The sequence below is a fragment of the Aristolochia californica genome, unplaced genomic scaffold, assembly GCF_029961685.1.
Source record: "Aristolochia californica isolate CCGP_79_NKW_82.1479 unplaced genomic scaffold, dmAriCali1.0.hap1 SCAF_10, whole genome shotgun sequence".
Taxonomy (NCBI): Eukaryota; Viridiplantae; Streptophyta; class Magnoliopsida; order Piperales; family Aristolochiaceae; genus Aristolochia; species Aristolochia californica.
This window is the reverse complement of record NW_027181771.1, coordinates 25336068-25349087: the sequence shown is the minus strand read 5'-3', so window position 1 is coordinate 25349087 and position 13020 is coordinate 25336068. Positions and strand designations below refer to the sequence as shown.

General features: G+C 41.9%; 1 non-coding gene across 1 annotated transcript; it reads left to right on the top strand.

The window, feature by feature from the left end:
- Positions 1-11017: 11017 nt before the first annotated feature.
- On the top strand, positions 11018-11124 carry LOC137943294 (small nucleolar RNA R71). Its single transcript, XR_011110632.1, has one exon. It is a non-coding gene; the product is annotated as a small nucleolar RNA R71 (small nucleolar RNA).
- The last annotated feature ends 1896 nt before the right edge of the window (positions 11125-13020 follow it).

The following is a 13020-nucleotide window of genomic DNA, read 5'->3' as shown; positions in this document are numbered from 1 at the left end:
AAGCCTTACAACCCGTCGGCTTGCTACAGCCACTTCAACTTCCTTCACAGGTATGGGCAGATCTCTCAATGGATTTTATCGATGGTCTTCCTCCTTCTACAGGGAAATCTGTTATTCTTGTTGTGGTAGACCAGTTCTCGAAATATGCCCACTTTATGGCCCTCAGCCATCCGTATACAGCCACACAAGTCACTCAGCTCTTCATGGACAATATTGTCCGTCTCCATGGCCTTCCAGAGACCATCACTAGCGACCGTGATGCTATCTTCACCAGTAAATTCTGGGGGGAACTATTTAAGCTCCATGGCTCTAAGTTAGCTTTTTCTTCAGCATACCACCCTCAAACAGACGGCCAGACAGAGGTGGTTAACCGCACATTGGCGATGTATTTGTGCTGCTTTGTGGGGGACACACCCCGACAGTGGGTTCGTTGGTTAGCATGGCCGAAGTATTGTTATAATACCTCATACCACACCGCACTGGGTACTACCCCTTTTCGAGTTGTTTACGGACGCGAACCTCCGCGCCTACTTTCTTATGAACCAGGGTCTTCTCGGGTAGCAGCATTGGACCAAGCATTAGCCGACAGAGATGCAATGCTTGCACAAGTCCGCCTTCAGTTACAACGTTCACAAGCTACTATGAAGCATACTTATGACAAAGGACATCGTCCCCTTTCCTTTGCACCTGGAGAATTTGTTTGGCTCAAACTTCAACCATACCGCCAACTATCTCTTGCCGCCATCAAACGCCATAAGCTTTCTCCAAAATTTTATGGGCCATTCCAGGTCATGCAACGTATTGGCAGTGTGGCGTATCGTTTGAAACTACCACCAGACGCCAAGCTCCATGACGTCTTCCACGTCTCCCTTCTCAAGCCGTTCAAGGGAGACTCACCACTGCTGCATACCGCTCTGCCTCCTCTCAAAGATGGCAGGTCCATTCCCACGCCCACTCAGATCCTTCAAGCCAGGTGAGTGAACAACGCTTGGGAAGTACTGGTTCGGTGGACTGACGAGGAATTGATAGAAGCCTCTTGGGAGACACTCGAGTCCTTCCAGACTCTATTCCCCACTTTTGAGCTTGAGGACAAGCTCTTTCTTCAGGAGGGGGGTCATATTATGGACTCCATAGCATCAAGAGTGGCTAACCGGAGAAGAGAAGAGATGGAATAACTTGTATTTCAGTACCTTAGGGGTTTAATTGTAATTTGAAGTTCCATAAGGGTCTAATTATAATTATAGAACCTTTGATGTTTTCCTTGACCTATTTAGGGCGTCAAGTGATGGAATGAAAACAAGCATTGATCATTAGTCTAAATGAGATCAGGTTCTCTCTCTAAAGAGGCCTAAGGTTGGAGCTCCTTCAAAGGCTCACGTCCCTTCATCATTGGGTGTTCCAAGAACCCCAAATCCTCCCCTTCTTCGTCATTCAATCTGGAAGCTAGAGGAGATCGCCGGGTGACTCGATCCGTGGCTTGAGAGCCTAACACAGAGTCAAGTGATTTGTTTCTTGTGTAATGTGAAAAGGAGCCTCCAAAACAAAATTTACTTTTCCATACGCAGGCCCATACTGGTAGCCAAAAAAAATTCCATTGAAGAATGCATGGAGAACATGTCCACTGGAGTTCACCCTCAGTGTCACTTCCTTGTTGAAGATGGGTTCATTCTTTTCGATTTGAACAGATGAACCACAAGTAATCACTGGCATCTCCAATGACTGTGATTTGATCCATAACACGAGAAGTATTCCCAAAGTTAACAAATCCAAAACATTTGGATTTCTTGTCTCCTTCTCTCATTACTACAGCACTTGTAATGTTTCCTTACTCGCCAAATATTTTCTTCAAATCTTCATCACCAAAATTCACACCAGGTTGAAGAATTTTGACAAACAATGGTCTAGCACCTTACAAATCATCCAAAAGATTAAACACAAGGTTGCCAAATGGATAAGGGACATGCACACTACTACTGTTCTCGGCAATAGACAAATAAAACAACATCCATTGGATTTTTTTGTTCCTTCCCGGAATCCCCAGTTTTTTTTATCATCTTGTATTGCAGACACTTCATAACATAGGTGCACAAATTTTCCTATCTCATCGAAAGATTGAATACAAAATTGAAGTTGCCGATACTTACCCCACCCAATTTGGAAATTGGGTTCCTTCTATTATGCCGAGAGGTGGATTGAGAGTAAGAGTTGGTGTCCGAAAGTCAAATCGACCCGGAATTTTGTCTAACGGCCCCAGAGGAGCCTCCTCTTTCTCTGGTGGCTAACAGAAGGATGTCGTGGCTTCACCGCTGGGAAATTTGCCATCACATGGTCTGAGAGGCATTCTGGTTCCCCTTGCTCCCGTCGCCCTTTCATCCTTTCTCTCCTCGCCAAGCCGACTGCCGGAACGACAAACCCTGGCAGAAAGGCGTTGCGCTGGGCTTTTTCTGACGGCAAACAACACCCCTTTGGTGCTTCTCCATTTGTCAATTTTTTGCGAGGGAGGTGTCTCGGAGTTGTTTTTGTCGCATGTGGAAGACGTGTGGCCTCCCATGAGAAGGGGGTTGTGGAGTACTTGTTATGGGCTTTGACCATGGACCGAGTGATGATGTGAAATTGAATTACATCAACTTTTATACCTAGCAAGCGTACGAATCGTTCATGTAATCTAGCGGGAAGCGAGGGTCATATCCAATGGGAGGACTGAATTTTGTGTATTCTTCAGTCAACTAGCCTAACCAAATATGATGAATTAATCTGAACTAAACACTAATTATATCCTAAATTATCAAGCAATAATCTAATTAGCTACTTGCACAATAGGAAACGTCAACTCTAGATTTTATCGTGATTTGTGCCTCTCTCGAGAGCCACGTAACCACGAATCCAGATTCTCAATCCTTGCATCTAGCCCCTCTCGGGCGCCTAGAGTTAATGACAGAGATCGGATTACAATAGAATGCAGAGTTTCAATTTATTATTGTGATGATGCTAAAATTATCAACTCTAGATTGTACCATGATTCGTGCCTCTCTCGAGTGCCACGTAATCACGAATCCGATTTCTCAATCCTTGCGTCTAGCCCCTCTCGGGCGCATAGAGTGAAAGACAGAAATCGGATTAAAATACAAAAATCCAACCTAAATTACAATCCTACCCTAACTAGCTAATTTAATAAAATATCCGAAAAACAAATAATCAATAAACATTAATTCTCAAATCAAATTTAATAAACATTCAAAACCTAAGTTCAAACTATAGGAAAATTAAATTACAAAATGATGGATTACTCCCCTTCTCCATCCTCTCGCTTGGGCAGCAAAGGCTCATTCTCACGTCTGCAATTTCCAGAAATTGATGGCTTCGGGTTGCAAGAGCGAGTGGCCGGAGGTAGAGATGACGCCAGCGAAAAAGAATAGAAACCCACGGATGGAGGTGACGATCGACGAAGAATGGAACAGAGCTGAAGTCCTCTAACCGGCTCTCTCGAGTCTCGGTCGGAGTCGGAATAGCTCCAAAAATGGTCGGAAATGGGTAATCGACGCCGGACGTTGGTCGAAATGCGGAATTGGCGTTGGAGGAGCCCTCGCGGGTCACCTCTCGGCTTGGCGAGCAGAAAATGGCAGCGTCGAACTCGCCGCGATGAAGACTCTCTTGAGCTCTCCTCAGGTCTGTTCTCGGTTGTAGGATGGGGGTGGACGACGGTGACGAACGGCGTTCGGAGGGAGCCCTCTCGGGTCTTCCCTTCGAACGGTCGGTGGCCTCCCCAGTTTCAGTCGACGGTCTCCCCTCTTTTGGTCGACGGTTTTTCATTTTTCCCCACTTTTTCCTTCAAAACGTTGTTACCCTAAAATTCTCCCTCTTTCACTAATGGGATTTTGGTAAATATCTCCTTCTCCACCAAAATTCTCCTAAAATTCCATAATTGAATCCATAAAAATCATTTCAGAAAGAAATAAACCCTAAAGCAATGAAATATAATTCAGGAGAGAAAAATATGCAATATAGACAGTGATTAATGCCAAATTCAATAAATGCACGTTTCATTTGAAAACCGATAAATAACCACCTATAACACAATTATAAGGGCTATTCTATCATAATTAACCTAGTTCTCATGTCAGAATCTGGCATCTATCACACCCCCAAACCTAAATCTTTGCTAGTCCCTAGCAAAACAACAATAGAACCAAAATTAAGCCTAGGAAAACAAAATATCACTTTCGTAGGGAACACGATTGCATTTAGCGTGTGCAACAAGCCGTTAAACCCCTACTTTACAGTAGTGGACGAGTTATGTCTCGTGAGGGTTTGCATGGAATTTACCCATAAAATTCATCTAAATCAATAATATAAAAAGAAAAGTGAAGAAAATTTACTCCTCATTAGCATATGACTACCACTTAGTATCATAAAATATCTGATAATCATTTGAAACCCTGCTCAATTTGAAAACCTGTGTAAAATATAACACATTATCAATCCAAATACACTCATTGTTACTCCACCTGAACCAATGTGACCCATAAGCAATTACTTCAACAAAACAAAGAGGCAACAAATAACAATAAAATCCTGATCACATCACAATTAAGAGAAAATAGTAGAGTAAGCCTATTGTCTGACAATCTCACAGTAGAAGTATACCAATTTCAATCTTGACCTGCAACTTCTTTCAAATTACAATTCATCATAAAAGTTAAGGAAACTCATTGCTTCCAGATTTAAACCCATTTTACGCTATTACCAGCTCATTTTTGCTATTACCAGCGTAATTTTTGTTTCATTGAATACTTTTTGGTATTACCACCATTTTGTATTCGTCTTCACTGCACATGCACTTATTCTTAAGTAACCGACTATTCCGGTGCATGTCCCTGGTTTAGCCCAGGCTGTTTCTGAAGTTATCTGTCTTTTGCAAGCAAGAGTATTTCCATTTGCATTCATACATTACAACAAGGAATTTCACTGAGATATCAAAAGGAATGAGTTCAAACAGGCATACAAGACTATTTAGACTAACATAGATCAACACTAGATTTACATGTTTTCTTTTGCAACTAAGTTCCAAGTCTAATGCAATAGTAAGTTATCCCACTGAATTCCCACGGATATCAGATTTCTAATAGGCATATTCTACACAGTTTTACGAAAAAATTTGAAACACATTTGAGCAACTTATTTTAACTCTACTAAAGTTAACCACATACTAAGAGGAGTAATTTGAAAACCATGAACAAAACTCAAAAGAAAATCATTTCTAAGACATAAAAGAACCGTCCCCCCCCCCCCCCCCCCCCCCCCAAACCTAAACCTGACATTGTCCTCAATGGGGAAAAGTTAAAACACCAGAACGACTACAAAAAGAAATAACATCTAAAGAATAATAAAACCCATGGAAACCACATGCTCCATTGGCACACAAGAAGTAAAGCAAAGCCAAAACAGTGCAAGGAAAAGAGATATCCAAACACCCCCAAACCTAGAGCATGACACATCATCAAACAAACCAACTAACAATCACTAAAATATCTGATTTACTACACAATTTATTGCTGGTCTTAACATCGGTTCTGTTGTCAGTCTTCTCGTCTAGCAGCTACTACTCCAGTTGACTCACAACCTAGCTAGTTAAACTCCAACAGAGTAAGGGTTAAGCTCCCTCAGGGCTCCTAAATCCATAGGTGGGACCATATGTGTTTGGTCATCAACAATAATACCGAAGAGTCAATAAAGACCCCCAGGAATGATACATAGTCTCCCTCGAAGAAGGTTTACTCGTATCAGCCGTACCCGTAGGTAATCATCCGTAGATGAAACAGCTATCCCACATCACACTTTGAAGAAATCTCCATGTGACTGGCCACTGAAGGCAGCATGAATCACACACTGAACACAAGTCCTTGAGTTACTCACCATAAGGTTTTCATTCAATACTTCAAGATCGAACTGGTCAATCCCAGAACGGTTGTTTGAGTACAGACCTCTCAAACTAGGGACGAAAAGTCTGGTCATTGACTACCAGAACCATTTATGCTCTCAGCCGGCAAGAGAGTACCCCGAGTCCATGATGGGGCCAGCATCGCCGGGGGACCTCCAATCAATAAAGACCAGAGTACACCAAAGGTTATCCCAATAAGAATGAATAAGCCAAAAATAGAAACTGTAATGTACAAAGGGATAGAAACGTGGGGATTGCCCACAATGTGCTAAGTTTATAGTCGTAAGCAAGACTCTGACGTAGACAAGATGAATGGACAGGTTCCTCCAAGAAAATCACCATCACCTCCTCCGGTGTGGGGACATTCTCACAATACAGTTTGAGCCTCTGACCGTTAACTTTGAAGACCGACCTGTCTCCGTGATTGTTGATCTCAATAGCGCCATGAGGAAACACTTGTGTAACTGCAAATGGACCGGACCACCTGGATCTCAGCTTCCTTGGAAACAAATGCAATCGTGAGTTATAAAGTAAAACATTCTGCCCAACAGTAAAAGACTTGCGAAAAATAGATTTATCATGTAAAAGCTTTGTTCACTCCTTATACAGTTTGGCATTCTCATAAGCATCATGACGTATCTCCTCCAACTCATTCAATTGCAATTTTCTCTCCTCACCCGCTTGAGTCAAATCAAAATTCAAAGCCTTAATGGCCCAATAAGCTCTATGCTCAAGCTCAACAGGTAGATGACATGCTTTGACGAACACTAGGTGAAATGGAGACATCCCAATAGGAGTCTTATAAACGGTTCGATAGGCCCATAAAGCATCGTCCAATTGAGTGGACCAATCTTTCCTATCAAAGCAAACCGACTTCTCCAAAATTTGTTTGATCTCCCTATTAGAGATTTCCACTTGACCACAAGTTTGCGGGTAGTACGGAGTGGACACCCGATGAGTGATGGAGTATTTTTTCAATAAGGTCTCAAATACTCTGTTACAAAAATGAGATCCCCCATCACTGATGATCACTCTCGGGGTACCAAACCGATTAAAGATGTTTTCTTTTAAAAAATTTACCACCACTTTATGATCATTTGTCTTACATGAAATAGCTTCAATCCATCTAGAGACATAATCAACAGCAACAAGGATGTATTGATAGCCGAACGAGACAGGAAAAGGACCCATGAAGTCAATACCCTACACATCAAACAATTCAACAATAAGAATGGGGTTAAGAGGCATCATGTTCTTCCTAGACAAACAACCAATCCGTTGGCATCTATCACACACATGACAAAACTCATGGGCATCTCTAAATAATGAAGGCCAATAGAAACCACATTGCAAGACTTTAGCTGCGGTCTTTCTAGCACCAAAATGTCCACCACATGCGTGGGAATGACAACATTCAAGAATGTTAGCAAAGTCTTGCTCAGGTACACAACGCCTAATGACTTGGTCAGGACACACCTTGAACAAATAAGGGTCATCCCAAAAAAAATGTTTGACTTGGGAAAAGAATTTCAACCGATCTTGTTTACTCCAATAATCAGGAATCTTATGAGTTACAAGATAGTTGACTATGTCCGCAAACCAAGGCAACTGGGATACTTGGAGAAGTTGTTCATCAGGGAAGGAATCCTTCCTGAGGTGCTACATAGATCCTAGATAGATGATCAGCAACAACATTCTCTGACAACCCTTCTTATCTCGAATCTCAAGGTCAAATTCTTGCAATTTCAAGATCCATCTAATCAAGCGAGGTTTAGTGTCCTTGATGGATAATAAGTACTTCAAAGCAGAATGATTAGTGAACACTATAACCTTTGACCCTAACAGATATGATCTGAATTTGTTCAAGGAAAACACAACAATTAGCAACTCCTTCTCAGTGGTAGTGTAATTCAATTGAGCATCATGATGAGTGCGGCTAGCATACTGAATGACATGGGGAATTTTATCCATCTTTTGCCCCAAAACTGCCCCCAATGCATAATCAGAGGCATCACACATCAACTCAAAAGGCAAAGACCAAGTAGGGGGTTGGACAATGGGTGCGGTGGACAAAAATTTCTTCAGTGTCTCAAAAGCATGAATACAAGCATCATCAAAGGCAAAAGCAACATCTTGAGCAAGCAAATTCATCAAAGGACGAGAAATTTTTGCTAAAGTCCTTAATGAAGCGCCTATAGAACCCAGCATGGCCAAGGAAAGAACGCACCCCCTTCACAGAAGTAGGTGGTGGCAGATTGGCAATTAGGTCAACCTTGGCTTTGTCCACTTCTACACCCTGCTCTGACACTACATGTCCTAAAATAATTCCTTCTTTTAGCATGAAGTGGCATTTCTCCCAATTCAAGACTAAATTGGACTTAATGCAACGGGACAATACGAGTGAAAGATTGTGCAGACATGTATCAAAACTAGAGCCAAACACAGAAAAGTCATCCATAAAGACCTCTAAAAAGTCACCAATCATGTCAGAAAAGATACTCATCATGCACCATTGGAAAGTGGCGGGCGCATTGCGTAAACCAAAAGGCATGCGTCTATAAGCATAGGTGCCAAACGGACACGTGAATGTGGTCTTTTCCTGGTCTTCTGAGCAATGGGAATTTTATTGTAGCCAGAGTATCCATCTAAGAAGCAATAAAAATTGTGGCCGGCCAATCGCTCTAGCACCTGATCAATGAAAGGTAGTGGGAAGTGATCCTTCCTAGTGGCGGAATTAAGTTTTCTATAGTCAATGCAGACACGCCACTTGGTGGTAGTTCTTGTGGGAATCAATTCACCACTCTCATTTTTCATTATCGTTATCCCCCCTTTCTTAGGGACAACTTGAATTGGACTCACCCAGGTGCTATCAGAAATAGGGTAAATGATTCCTGTCACAAGCAACCTGATGACTTCTTCTTCTCCTGTCACAAGCAACCTGATGACTTATTCTCTCACAACCTCCAACATATGGGGATTTAACCTACGTTGCATCTCACGTGAGGCTTTAGTCGCCTCCTCCAAATGAATACGATGCATGCATATGGAGGGGCTAATCCCTTTTAAGGCATCAAGAGTCCACCCCAATGCCTCTCTGTGTGCTTGTAAAATTTCAGTCAATTGTTCCTCCTACTCAGTACTCAAATCAGAGGCAATAATGACTGGAAATGAGTTCATGGGCCCCAAGAATGCATACTTCAACGTGGGAGGAAGTGGCTTAAGATCTAGCTTGGAAGTTTCAAGAGGTTTTTCCAAGTCAAGATGAAGATCCTGTGGATGATCAGTTGTGACAACCTCATAAGCTTCCTCCAACAGAGGTACAGAACTGAGTAAAGAGTCAACCTCTTGGAAATATGTTTCCTCATCAAAATAGTCCATGTCTAAAGATTTTATGTAAGACTCAAAAGATTCAAGAGTGGAATCGTCATCAAGCATAACAGTCTCTATCTTAAATGCAGGACTGAGATTATCAGACTCAAGTGGATGGTGCCCGACATTAAATACATTCAACGAGACCTTAAAATTTCCAAAAGACAACTCCAACTCACCACTTTTACAATGAATGATAGCATTAGATGTGGCTAAGAAGGGACGTCCTAGGATGATAGGAATTTGATTGATCACATTGACTATTGGTTATGTATCAAGAACAATGAAATCAACTGGGAACATAAATTTTTCCACTTTTATCAAAACATCTTCAACTATTCCTCATGGTATCTTGATAGAATGGTCAGCTAGTTGAAGTGTGATGGGAGTAGGCTTCAATTCCCCCAAACCTAATTGCTGGTACACAAAGAAAGGAAGCAAATTCACACTTGCCCCTAAGTCAAGAAGAGCTCTCTGGATGGTATGTTCACCAATGACACATGAAATTGTGGGGCATCCAAGATCTTTAACTTTAGGAGGAGTGTTGTGCTTCAGAATTGAGCTTACATTCTCAGTAAGAAAGACCTTTTTGTTAACATATTGTTTTCTCTTCTGTGTACAAAGGTCTTTCAAAAATCGGGCATAGGCAGGGACTTGCCTAATAGCATCAAGAAGTGGAATGTTAATGTGAACCTTACTAAACAGTTCCAACGTTTCATGCATGCTATCTCCTTCCCTAGGTGGGCCCGATAACCTCTGCGGATAAGGAGCTAGTGGGACTTGGTTAGGGATCTGCCTGACTGTTGGTGAGAACTTAGAGGTTCTTCACTCAATGATGTGTCCCCATTGTCATTCTTTGACTCCTTAGACTTAGTGGTCCCTACCCCATTGTTCAACTCACGACCACTCCTAAGGGTGGTTATGGCTTTGGCTTGCTCATGGTGGGGTTTGGAACTCAACCCACTCTCATGTGTGCTGTTGGGGTTAGGAATGGTTTGACTCGGAAGTCTATTTTGTGTCTGTTCACTCATGTGGCTGGCCAACTGACTCACTTGCATTTCAAGTTTAGCAATGGAGGACTGTGTATTCTGCATGAATAATTGATGTGTATCCTCAAGTGAAGGTTTTTGTGGAATCAATGGCTATTGAGTGAAGTGTGAGCGTAGAGCTTGGGGTTGAGTAAACCCTGGAGGACCCCCAACCTGTGGGCCCTTGGACAATGAGAAATTTGGGTGCCTAGCCCAACCCGGATTATATGTTTCCAAAAAAGGATCGTTCTGGTTTGGTCTATGAAAATTCTAGACTGCATTCAAGTCCTCAATGAGCTCTGGGTAGGATGAACTAGATGGACACATTTCTGTGGGATGAGATGAACCAGAGCATATGGCACAGACAGTAGATGGGTTAGGAGCAGGTGAACTCTTGGACACCATAAAGGCATCAATTTTTCTAGTCAACCCCTCAATCTTGGCCATGAGCATGGGTATTTCACTAACCTCACAGAGACCCCCCCTTTTGGCTTCGTGGGATCTCCTATCAACATTAAATGATGAACCCCATTGCTGAGATTGATCACTCAACGTTTCAAAGAAGTCCCACACCTCACTAGCACTCTTACCCATCAAACTCCCACCACTCGTTGCATCTACCATGGATCTAACCTGGGGTGTAAGACCTTGATAAAAGTATTGCACTAAATGCCATTTCTCAAACCCATGATGCGGACACCTATGGATCAAATCCTTCCATTTCCCCCAAGCCTCATAAAAGTGTTCACCCTCCTGCTGCATAAAGTTGGAGATTTCTCTCCTGAGGGCTGTAGTTGTCTGAATGGGAAAGTACTTGGACAAAAAATTTGTGACTAATATGTCCCATGAAGTAATGCTACCCACCTTTAAGGAATTAAGCCAAGACTTGACCTTATCCTTAAGTGAAAATGGAAAAAGTCTTAACCGGATAGAGTCATCTGAGAAATTCTGGAATTTGAAAGTTGCGCAATTATCTAAGAATTCCTTGATGTGGTAGTAAGGGTCCTCCTTCTCCAACCCATAGAATGTAGGGAGGAGTTGGATCACACCCGGGTTCAACTCATAACTGGCAGCAGTAGTCGGTGGCAATATAATGCAAGAAGGTGATGTGAAGTGGGATGGGATAGAATAATCTCTCAGGGCTCTACGGTCACCTACTGTAGGTAACTGTAATGGTTCACCCTGATTGGCCATGGTAGCTCCTAACTTGACTTCTAGTGTTTTCCTACAAATATGTTCTACCTCTTCAACAAAGGGAGCTAATGGTTCACCTAGGGAGTGGCGCCCGTGCATAAAAACACAAAAAAGAAACAAAACTAACTATCAAATTATGCTAACAAACTCACTACTGAAAATATGAACTAACTAGAAGAAATAGAAATAACACCATACAAAATCATCAAGAAAAATTATGAAAGAAAAAATAAAATAAAATAAAATAAAAATAAATCTAACCTAAGACAATGGAGAACAAAGAAATACACTTAATACATGCCTCCCTGGCAACGGCGCCAAAAACTTGATGTGAAATTTAATTACATCGGCTTTTATACCTCGCAAGCGTACGAATTGTTCATGTAATCTAGAGGGAAGCGAGGGTCACATCCACAGGGAGGACTGAATTTTGTGTATTCTTCAGTCAACTAGCCTAACCAAATATGATGAATCAATCTGAACTAAATACTAATTATATCCTAAATTATCAAGCAATAATCTAATTAACTACTTGCACAATAGGAAATGTCAACTCTAGATTTTATCGTGATTTGTGCCTCTCTCGAGTGCCACGTAACCACGAATCCGGATTCTCAATCCTTGCGTCTAGCCCCTCTCGAGCGCCTAGAGTTAATGATAGAGATCAGATTACAATAGAATGCAGAGAATCAATTTCTTATTGTGATGATGCTAAAATTATCAACTCTGGATTTTACCGTGATTCGTGCCTCTCTCGAGCACCACGTAATCACGAATACAATTTTTCAATCCTTGCGTCTAGCACCTCCTCCAACGAAGAACGGAACGTAGCTGAAGTCCTCTAACCGGCTCTCTCGAGTCTCGGTAGGAGTCGAAATAGCTCCGAAAATGGTCGGAAATGGGTAATCGACGCCGGACGATGGTCGAAATGCAAAATGAGCGCCGGAGGAGCCCTCTCGGGTCTTCCCTCCAAACAGTCGGTGGCCTCCCCTGTTTCAATCAATGGTTTTTTGTTTTTCCCCCCTTTTTCCTTCAAAACGTTGTTACCCTAAAAATCTCCCTCTTTCACTAATGGCATTTTGGTAAATATCTCCTTCTCCACCAAAATTCTCCTGAAATTCCATAATTGAATCCATAAAAATTATTTCAGGAAGAAATAAACCCTAAAAGCAATGAAATATAATTCAGGAGAGAAAAATATGCAATATAGACAGTTATTAATGTCAAATTCAATAAATGCACGTTTCATTTGAAAACCGATAAATAACCACCTATAACACAATTATAAGGGCTATTCTATTATAATAAACCTAGTTCTCATGTTAGAATCTGGCATTTATCAAGTGACCTGACGGAAGGGGAGGTTTTCATTCAGCTCAGGTTCAGCACCAGGGTGCTGTGGTTGCCCTGGTCTGCCTATGTTTCTGAGTTCTGGGTGCATGATGATAGGAGAGAAGGAAGAGAGAGTGGTTGGAAATGGACTGAAGTGGA